Source organism: Sander lucioperca, chromosome 17 (assembly GCF_008315115.2).
Source record: "Sander lucioperca isolate FBNREF2018 chromosome 17, SLUC_FBN_1.2, whole genome shotgun sequence".
In the NCBI taxonomy this organism is placed as follows: domain Eukaryota; kingdom Metazoa; phylum Chordata; class Actinopteri; order Perciformes; family Percidae; genus Sander; species Sander lucioperca.
The window spans coordinates 18,026,720-18,036,816 of NC_050189.1; the positions used below are offsets into that span (position 1 = coordinate 18,026,720).

At 42.9% G+C, this 10,097-nt stretch overlaps 1 long non-coding RNA gene across 1 annotated transcript in view; it reads right to left on the bottom strand.

Annotated features, from left to right (window-relative positions):
- Nucleotides 1-7,640, bottom strand: part of LOC118493575 — a 23,070-nt gene extending 15,430 nt beyond the window's left edge. Inside the window, exon 1 of the long non-coding RNA XR_004895520.1 lies at nucleotides 7,629-7,640. This is a non-coding gene — a long non-coding RNA (uncharacterized LOC118493575). The remainder of the gene's footprint in view (nucleotides 1-7,628) is intronic.
- Between the last annotated feature and the right edge of the window lie 2,457 nt (nucleotides 7,641-10,097).

Consider the following 10,097-nt stretch of genomic DNA (forward strand, 5'->3'; position numbering starts at 1 on the left):
GAAAGGTCATCATTTGATCTAAAACCATCAATACACACAGTGCTCTTGTTTACATTATCCTGTATTCCCATAACTTTCTTCATACCAGACCAAGCTGAGCCTAATTTATTTTCTGCCAAGTGTTTTTCTAACTTTACTTTATATGCTTGTTTAGCTTTGAAGATCTCCGTTCTGACCTCCTTCCTCGCTGTGACCCTTTCCAAGTTATCCCCCTGCTTGTAGGCTAGCTTCTTGTTCAGCAAACTTGTTTTAGCTGATTTTGACATCCGTGGTTTAGTATTAGGGAAAACCTTAATTTTACGTGTAGGCACAATCATATCCTCACAAAAAGTTATGTATGAACATACAACATCTGTCAGTTCATCAATATGTTCACCAGAGTCTTTGAAGACCTCCCAGTCCGTACAGTCAAAGCACCCCCGCCAACGGGCGGTTGAGTCTTCTGACCACATTTTGACTTCTCTTGTCTGAGGTTTTTCTCTCTTAAATAAGGGTCTATAAATAGGAAGGAGCTGCACACAGTTATGATCGGCAGATCCCAGTGCTGACAGTGGTACAGACTTATATGCCCCCTTTATGTTCCCATAACAGAGATCAAGTGTCTTGTATTGTCTTGTTGGGCATGTAATGTATTGGTAGAAATTTGTCTTTTTAAGTGACAGATGATTAAAATCTCCCAAAATAAAATTCGGCGCCTCTGGTGAAATATTTTGAAGTCCTTGAACAACATCAGATACAATGTTCGATGCAATGACGTTGTTCGCTTTTGGGTGAATGTACACAACAGTTATAAAAATTTGTGGAAATTCCCGTGGCAGGTAAAATGGACGAAGGGATACCGACAATAACTCAATATCGGGTGTACAAATGTTCTCCCGAATAGTCACCGCAGTACAATAACGCTTGTTGACATAAAGGCACACGCCCCCACCGCGTGATTTACCTGTGATTTCTGCACTCCTGTCCGCGCGAAATGGAGTGCCAAAACCATCAATACACAAGCCATTATCCAAATCCTGCTCAGTTAGCCAGGATTCTGTGTAAACAGCTGATTAACGGGAGCTTGTTGAGCTCACGTTGACATTTCCTCACGTTGTGAGCTGATGACCTCATCTGTTGACATTTCTGAATGCCTTCCAGTTGCTTCATAAAAGCTTTCACACAAACAAACGTACATGTGTCATTAGTAACGAGATTTTAGCTGTCGGGCTCGGGCCGGGCTCGGACGGAACAATTCGGCCCGATCCAGGCTCTAATCTGAGTCCAAACAGTAACTTCACCCTTCTGAACTAAGAGTTTCTTCTTCAAAGTGAAGTTTAAACAGACTGAGATGTCCAGGCTCACTCCTCCACTGTTGATTCAGTTATTTCTGCGTGTATTTATTTATTTAACGAGACTTAAAGTCAGGTTTCGTCGTCCACAGTCCGAGTCCCGCCAGACTCCCTTTAGGAAACCTGTGATTTAAACTTCAGCAGGCTGTGACGGTCCGCTCCGCTGAGTTCTGGTTCTGGTTCTACCGGGCTTCCCTTCCCTCCAGCGGGCCCAGCAGTACGGCCTGGGCCTCCAGCTGCGTGGTGCTGGTTCTGGCTCCCAGGAACGGGCACTGAGCTCCAGATCCTGCAGCCGCAGATGGACTCTAATGCCCCGCTGTAGTTTCTCTCAGCCCGCCTAACTGAGAAAGAAAAGAAACTGCAGGTGACTGCAGGTAGTCAAATATGCAGCCGAAAACGGTAATCGAGCAGCAGAAAGAAAGTTTGGAGTGAGAGAGAAACTTGTAAAGGTGACTCTTACTGCAATGAAGGAAACAAAGAAAGCTAGTCGCGCGCTGAAAGCCAGATGGCCAGAGCTGGAGGAACGAGTCCACAGATGTAGATGCTCGTCAACGGTGCAGTTACGTCTCCACGCCCTGGTAGTTGTTCTGTATTCTGTTGTATAGTTGAATAACTGTTAATGTGTTACGTTAACATACCGGACACCTACCGTATTCAGCCCCTTGTTCTGTGTGCTACTGTGTAGTTGAATAACTTACCTTTCCAGATTCAATGTCTGTTCTTGATCTTGGATTTTGTGAAATCAATTTCTAAATAAATGCGACTTATAGTCCAGTGCGACTTATATATGTTTTTTTCCTCTTCATGACGCATTTTTTGACTGATGCGACTTATACTCCGGAGCGACTTATAGTCCGGAAAATACGGTAATTAAATTAATCAGGAACCAGAGTGAAACTAACATATTTATATAGTGATTCCCAACGCTGGGAGTTCTGGGTTCCCCCGTGTCCTGACCGCCGTGTCACCTGGTCCCCTGGTGTCCGCCATTTGGTGAAGTAACTGCCATGGCAACAAGGACACCGGGGAACCCTGAGTTCCCTGTCATGAGGGTGACAAATGTCAGTTTTTAAAAATGAGGTTATTGACGTGTGAGGAGGATTTCTGGTCCCAATAAAAACACTTTGAAATGAGTTCTGACTATGACATCTGGATGTGTTGTCCAGTGGAGAGATGGGATCTGGAGGATGACGAAGGAGTCGGAAGCGTGCAAGGAAGCGGGGGTCCGTTCCTCTGAAGATTTAACCACGGCTGAGAAACACGCCAGAGAGCTTTATGGCCGCAGATACAAGACGCGAGGAGGGCCGGGAAGAAGGCTTACTTTCCAAGAACAGACATGAGACTCAACGGGTGATATGAGAGACTTTATACAAGAGGGGGACATGAAGTGGATTATGATGAGGAGCCTCTGGGCAGAGAGGGCACTGAAGAGGTTAGTTCTATACGTTGGTTAAAAAAAAAAGGTTTTGTGATATGTAGCTCAGCGTAAATTCAGTCAGGGAGACTTCAATTACGTTGTCTCTCTTCTCTTTAACTGATCAGCTGGGAGGTGGGCGTTATGTTTCTGTACACCAATCAGAATCAGGCACCTACGGTCAAGCCAATCACAGCATGACTACCATGTTTAAATCTGTTCTCTCTCCTGTCAGTTGTATTTTCAGACGAGAGTGCGACCGCCTCCTCCCCTTCTACATTGGGATAGATAGACATAGATAGATAGACATAGATAGATAGATAGATAGATAGACAGATAGATAGAGAGATAGACAGATAGAGAGATAGACAGATAGATAGATAGATAGATAGACAGATAGATAGATAGATAGATAGATAGACAGATAGATAGAGAGATAGACAGATAGAGAGATAGACAGATAGATAGATAGATAGATAGATAGACAGATAGACAGATAGACAGATAGATAGATAGATAGATAGACAGATAGATAGACAGATAGATAGATAGACAGATAGATAGACAGATAGATAGACAGATAGATAGATAGACAGATAGATAGACAGATAGATAGATAGATAGATAGATAAATAGATAGATAGATAGATAGACAGATAGATAGACAGATAGACAGATAGATAGATAGATAGACAGATAGATAGACAGATAGATAGATAGACAGATAGACAGATAGATAGATAGATAGATAGACAGATAGATAGACAGATAGATAGACAGATAGATAGACAGATAGATAGATAGATAGATAGATAGATAAATAGATAGATAGATAGATAGACAGATAGATAGACAGATAGACAGATAGAGAGATAGATAGATAGACAGATAGATAGATTTTTTATTGATCCCAAAAAAATGGGAAATAACATTGTTGCAGCAGCAAAAATTTCAGACACACAGCACACATACAGAGTAAACATTAAATAATAGGATAAAATATACATGAAATAATAATAGAATAATACACTAGCAATATTTAAAAATATATACAATTTGGAAATTAAATGTACAACTGTTTGTGTCTGTTTGGATATGTTTTGGTTTTCCTAAACCTTAGAATCGTATATATACCCCGTATATATAATGGAGTCTAATCTCCAAAGTTATGTATGTACTTACTTTGTGATATCTTACTAATAAATGTTTGCATATCTGCAACGAAGTCTCTCCTGATTGAAATAAGGTTAAGGTATTGGCTCTGGCTTTAGGTTATGTTCTTCCTTAAGTCAGAGATTTCTTCTCTATCTTTAAATGTAAGCGGTCTAAAGGACATGGTACAACGTAAAGCTGTTTTTTTGTTTTGCAAGGGACTTTGCATATTTTTACAAGAGACTCAATCATGTGAAGAGGACACATCTTTTTGGAAAAAACAGTGGGGAGACGAGATATTTTTTTGTCATGGCAGCTACCGAGAGGTAGTCACATGTAAAGTGGATGAAGATGGTCACTGGATAGCTGTAGTAGTTAAATTAGAAGGGGCATTTGCAATCTTAAGTAATATCTATGGGTTCAATACGATTAGCCAAAACAAAAGAATTCTGGGAATGCTGACTGAAATTATTGCAGATTATAACAAGATGTATGGTATAAGGTTTACACTAATAGGTGGGGATTTTAATATGGTGCCGGATGAGTGGTCAGATAGGTGTCCTTCAATTTACAGTGACTGCCTCTATAATACTGTTCTGAAGGAGTTCATACAGGTTAATTCACTCACTGACATCTGGAGGGAAAAACCTAATGGGAGACCAAGATGGAGAATAGATCTTTGGTTGGTCACGTCAGAAATAATAAGTGCTGTGACAGATGTTTCAATATCTGCTGCTCCTTTAAGGCCAGTTACACACTGGCTGCGTGGCGTGAGCGTGGCGTTTCTGTTGCGTCTCAGCTGCGCGGCGGCTGCGTGGATGTTTCTGTGTCCTACCACCAGAAGCGCGGCGGCTGCGTGGATGTTTCTGTGTCCTACCACCAGAAGCGTGGCGGCTGCGTGGATGTTTCTGTGTCCTACCACCAGAAGCGTGGCGGCTGCGTGGATGTTTCTGTGTCCTACCACCAGAAGCGTGGCGGCTGCGTGGATGTTTCTGTGTCCTACCACCAGAAGCATGGCGGCTGCGTGGATGTTTCTGTGTCCTACCACCAGAAGCGCGGCGGCTGCGTGTCTGACGCGGCGCTGCTGCTGCTGCTGCTGCTAGGTACAGGGAGGGCTGATCTCGGGATGTAGCGCCCACACATTCAAACTCTACTCTACTATACTAAGTGGTCTGTCTGTTTATAATAACAGTGTAGCTGTAGAGAGCCTATAGAGCCTCTCTGATGTTGGACCGTCACTCAGAACACACACTACGTTGTTATTGTAGCCTCTCCTCCCCTTTATATATCGGCTTGGTCCACGTACGGGGAGAGAGTTGTTAAACTTTAATATATAGCTACTGATCTGATTAAAGTAAGGCAACGTCGGCAGTATTGACTAGTGGTGTCAACAATAATCGAATTGGCAATGCATCGCAATGCGGGGCATGCACGATTCAGCATCGATGCGGCAAAGTGCCATAATCGATTATGTCACTAAAACCTGCCACACTAAAATCAAGCACGCTGGCAATACAACTAACTTCAGGAACCATGTTGATCGTTGGCTTCAACAACAACAACAACAAATCATCACTCATTCTAAGCACTGAAAGCAGTGATTTATGTTTTCATTTTCAGGTTTGAAAATACTATATCTAATACCCTGTACCATGGAGGGCCAACCTGTGGCTCGTGACCCGTATGCGGCTCTTTGCCTGCTCCTGTGAGGCTCTTCCTGTGTGGCTGGAGGCTGTGTCATTGGTTGATTGTTGTTTTTAACTTTTCTGAAACATACAGTATTTCAGATAAGTAAAAAAAAAAAACACATTTGAATGCATCTGCCAATACATTTGCCAATAATTTTAAAATGGAAAATAATGCAGCAGAGTTCTGAGGACAGATTCTGCAACCTGAGGAAAAACAGCGGCCACAGATCACCTTCCTCGTTAACCCTTTCACTGCTGAATCAGATTGTTTGAAAGCCCCTTTAGTGACAAATGAGTGAGAGAGTTCTTCGAGTGGCCACAACCGAGTTCAAGCAAGACCTGAAAAGGATTGTGGATAACAAAGACTAGATTGACCCACTGAGTCAATCTAAGTGAGAAAAAAAACTATGAAAACTGCTATGTATTATGACTGTCATCAGATCTGGAAGACACTGTTGCTGTTGTAGTGTGGACGTGCATGTGTTGTGTGGCTTTTTGCTATAGTGCGTTTTTTTTTGTGGCTCTTTATACCTAACTGGTTGGCCACCCCTGCCCTGTACCATTCAGTTTTATTTTATTTAATGGCATTTATGTCAAAGATACAGGAGAGTGATAATACACACATAGCAGCCAATAAAATCTGTTGTTCAATATCTGACTGCTTGTATTGCCTCATGACTGATGTAAAATGTGCCTTGTTGTGTGCAGTAGAACTTTGATGCATCGTAGAATCGAATTGAATCGAATCGTTACCTGACCGAAAGAACGAGATCCAGGGTACAAGCGGCCGAAATGGGTTTCATCAGGAGGGTGGCTGGCGTCTCCCTTAGAGATAGGGTGAGAAGCTCAGTCATCCGTGAGGAGCTCGGAGTAGAGCCGCTGCTCCTTCGCGTAGAAAGGAGCCAGTTGAGGTGGTTCGGGCATCTGGTAAGGATGCCCCCTGGGCGCCTCCCTGAGGGTTCCAGGCCGCTGGGAGAGCTCGGGGACAGGCTAGGGGGGACGTCCAGCTGGGGAGCCCGGACAGGACTGTGGAGGCCTCGGGGAAGACCCAGGACTAGGTGGAGGGATTATATCTCCAACCTGGCCTGGGAACGCCTCGGGATCCCCCAGTCGGAGCTGGTTAATGTGGCTCGGGAAAGGGAAGTTTGGGGTCCCCTGCTGGAGCTGCTACCCCCGCGACCCGTTACCGGATAAGCGGAAGAAGATGGATGGATGGTTACCTGGTGAATCGTAATCGAATCGAATTGTGAGGGCAGTGCCAATGCACACCCCTAGTATTGACTGCAAAATATGTTACAGAATATTTCGTTCTGTGCTATATTTGAAAATCTTTTCTCTGAAATTTTTTATTACATTTATATCTACATTGATGTGAAAACCTCGAGACTTTCAAACATCAAGATGTCATTTATTAATATGCATTCGTGTCTAAATGACATATAAACATATTTTCCTATTCTATTTTGCCTGGAAACACTTCCAACACTCTTGCGTCTTGCGTGAAAAATAGCCGTCGGTCCTATTTCTAGCAGGCAGTGTGTAAGCTCTGACCTGTTACCATGGGAGCCGAAATATAAACGGACACGCCACGCGGCTGACACGCTCGCGAGACGCTTGCAGTGTGTAACCGGCCTGACAGATCATCAGTAATTGGCATTACAATGAAACCAGGAAGCGATCATAAATTTAGGAAGAATTATTGGAAGTTTAATGCGGACTTATTGAATGTAGAAGAATATGTTGAGGAAGTGAAGGCTTTAATAGGGGAAATTAAAGGCGATGTGGAGGTAGATACATGCTGTAAGAAATGGGAATACTTTAAATACAAGGTTAGATGTCTGTCGTTAGAGTGTAGTAAAATTAGAGGGCAACAACAAAGGGAAAATTAATGGAAACTAGTTCAAGAAATTAATGAATTTAGTAGAAAAGCTGATTTATCAGAAGAAGATACAGCAATGTTAGTAAGTTAGATAGGTCAGATAAGGTGTTCGTCCAGAGAGCAGAAGGGGCTTATATCAGATCCAGAACAAGGGGGAAGAATACTAATTATTATTTCGGTCTTGAAAGAAGGAGACAAGAAAGAAATAAAATAAATGTCTTGATGATCAATAATACAGAATGCTCTGACACAAAAGCAATATATGAAAATATTTATGATTTCTTCTCTAAACTGTACTCTTCATCCTGTTCAGAGGAGGAGTCATTATCATTTCTGGAAAGCGTTAAACAACATATACCTCAGATTAAGGAGGGTTCAAGGCTCGATGTGATGCTGAGATTATTTGAAAGAATTGGATATAGCATTAAAGCAAATGTCAGTAGGAAAGTCCCCGGGTCAGGATGGATTAACTTCAGATTTTTATACATTTTTCTGGGAAGATATAAAAGAATTATTATTTACTGCCCTAAAGGAATGTATTAAACACAACAATTTACTAGCAACTATGAAACAAGGTATTATTATTATTCTATTACCTAGATAAAGTTACATTGATAACCTGAGACCGATTACTTCATTAAATGTGGATTACAAATGACTTACTAAGGTTATGGCTAATAGGTTGAAAGATGGTATAGAAGAGATAATAAGCACAACTCAATCTGGGTTTCTCAAAGAAAGATCCATTCACGATAACATCAGACTGGTCCTTGACCTACTAGACCAGGGGTCACCAACACGGGGCCCGCGGCCACCAGGTGGCCCCCAAGGACCACATGAGGAGCCCTCAGGCCTGTTCTAAAAATGAAAACTGAATATTGATATTATCTGTTTCCCACCTTGTTAAGTCATTGTTGATAATTATTGATAATGAGAAATCATTAACGTGATCAGTGTCTTCACATAGATGACTATCATTAATCATTAATAATCATATACAACTAAAGGCAAACTGAGAACATTAGTTATTTCAGAAGAGCGTCTAGATTATAACGACTGGGTCTTATTCTGTTTTTAGATTTTTACAAAGCTTTTGATTCAGTGGAACATGCATTTATTCTGAGATCTTTAGAGTATTTTGGTTTTGGCTCAGAATTTATTAAGGTCATAAATATGTTATATAAGGACAGTAATAGCTCAGTTTGTCTCCACCAGGGAACAACTACACCAGGGGTCACCGATACGAATACGATCTCATATTGGACTAAAATAGTTCACCGAAACGTGTTTCTGGAAACATTTGAAGAGAGAAATAAGCCGTGCAGCTGCTGAATCTGTCTTCATTTCAGATCAACAAAGGTCAGTTTAAAAGAATTTCGTCATTTTGAGAGACTCATCGGCTCGCCATTTCCGGGTGAGTCCCGACTGTCTCCGACTGTCCTGTCTCTGACTGTCCTGTCTCCGACTGTCCTGTCTCTGACTGCCCCGTCTCTGACTGTCCCGTCTCTGACTGTCCCGTCTCTGACTGTCCCGTCTCCGTCTGTCCCGTCTCTGACTGCCCCGTCCTGTCTCTGTCTGCCCTGTCTCTGACTGTCCCGTCTCTGACTGCCCCGTCTCTGACTGCCCCGTCTCTGACTGTCCTGTCTCTGACTGTCCCGTCTCTAACTGTCCCGTCTCTGACTGTCCCGTCTCTGACTGTCCCGTCTCCATCTGCCCTGTCTCTAACTGTCCTGTCTCTGACTGTCCTGTCTCTGACTGTCCTGTCTCCGTCTGTCCTGTCTCCGACTGTCCCGTCTCCGTCTGTCCCGTCTCCGACTGTCCCGTCTCCGACTGTCCCGTCTCTAGCTGTCCCGTCTCCGACTGTCCCGTCTCTAGCTGTCCTGTCTCCGACTGTCCTGTCTCTGACTGTCCTGTCCCCAACTGAACATGTCAGGTCGGCCCAAATGAAGGCCGACGGCCCCTCGGACGGCAGACGGCACGGGACACACCGACCAGACTCGAGTCACCGACCTCGCCAGACGGCCCGACGCCCGATTACCGGGCTGGTGTGTCTTCTCTATTATACTGGAAAATGATTTATAAACACAACTTTACTCCACATAGTTCCCCAATATGGAATAATCGGTGCGTCCTTTACAAAGAGAAATGGTTACGTTAGGGTGATTGGGTTGAGAGAGGTGTCTGGTCTCTTCTACATTTGATGGATTTAAGTGGGACTTTTTTGGAGTATGATGAATTCATTAGTACATTTTATGTGAAGTGTACCCAAAAACAATAGTCAGTAGTCTTTAAAGCAATTCCACAGGCAATGGTGAATTTGGTTAAAGGCTTGTTGCAGTATGACGCAGTAGTACCACGCATGCCTTCTCTGTTTATAGAGGACCGGGATTTTACCAAATTCATAAGGGGCGCCCTTACATCTGTATTATTTCCTTTACTGTTGAAAAGAAAGAACTTACTTCAAGTCTACCCTGAAGAGACTGTAAGGAGAATAATAACCAGATACCTCACTCAGAAAGCAAAAGCAACTCATTTTAAAAGGTTGAATGATAGATATCCATGTAATTGGTTTCTCAAACAAAGATTTAACATTGACAACATTGAGAATAATTGTACTTTCTGTGATTCCGATA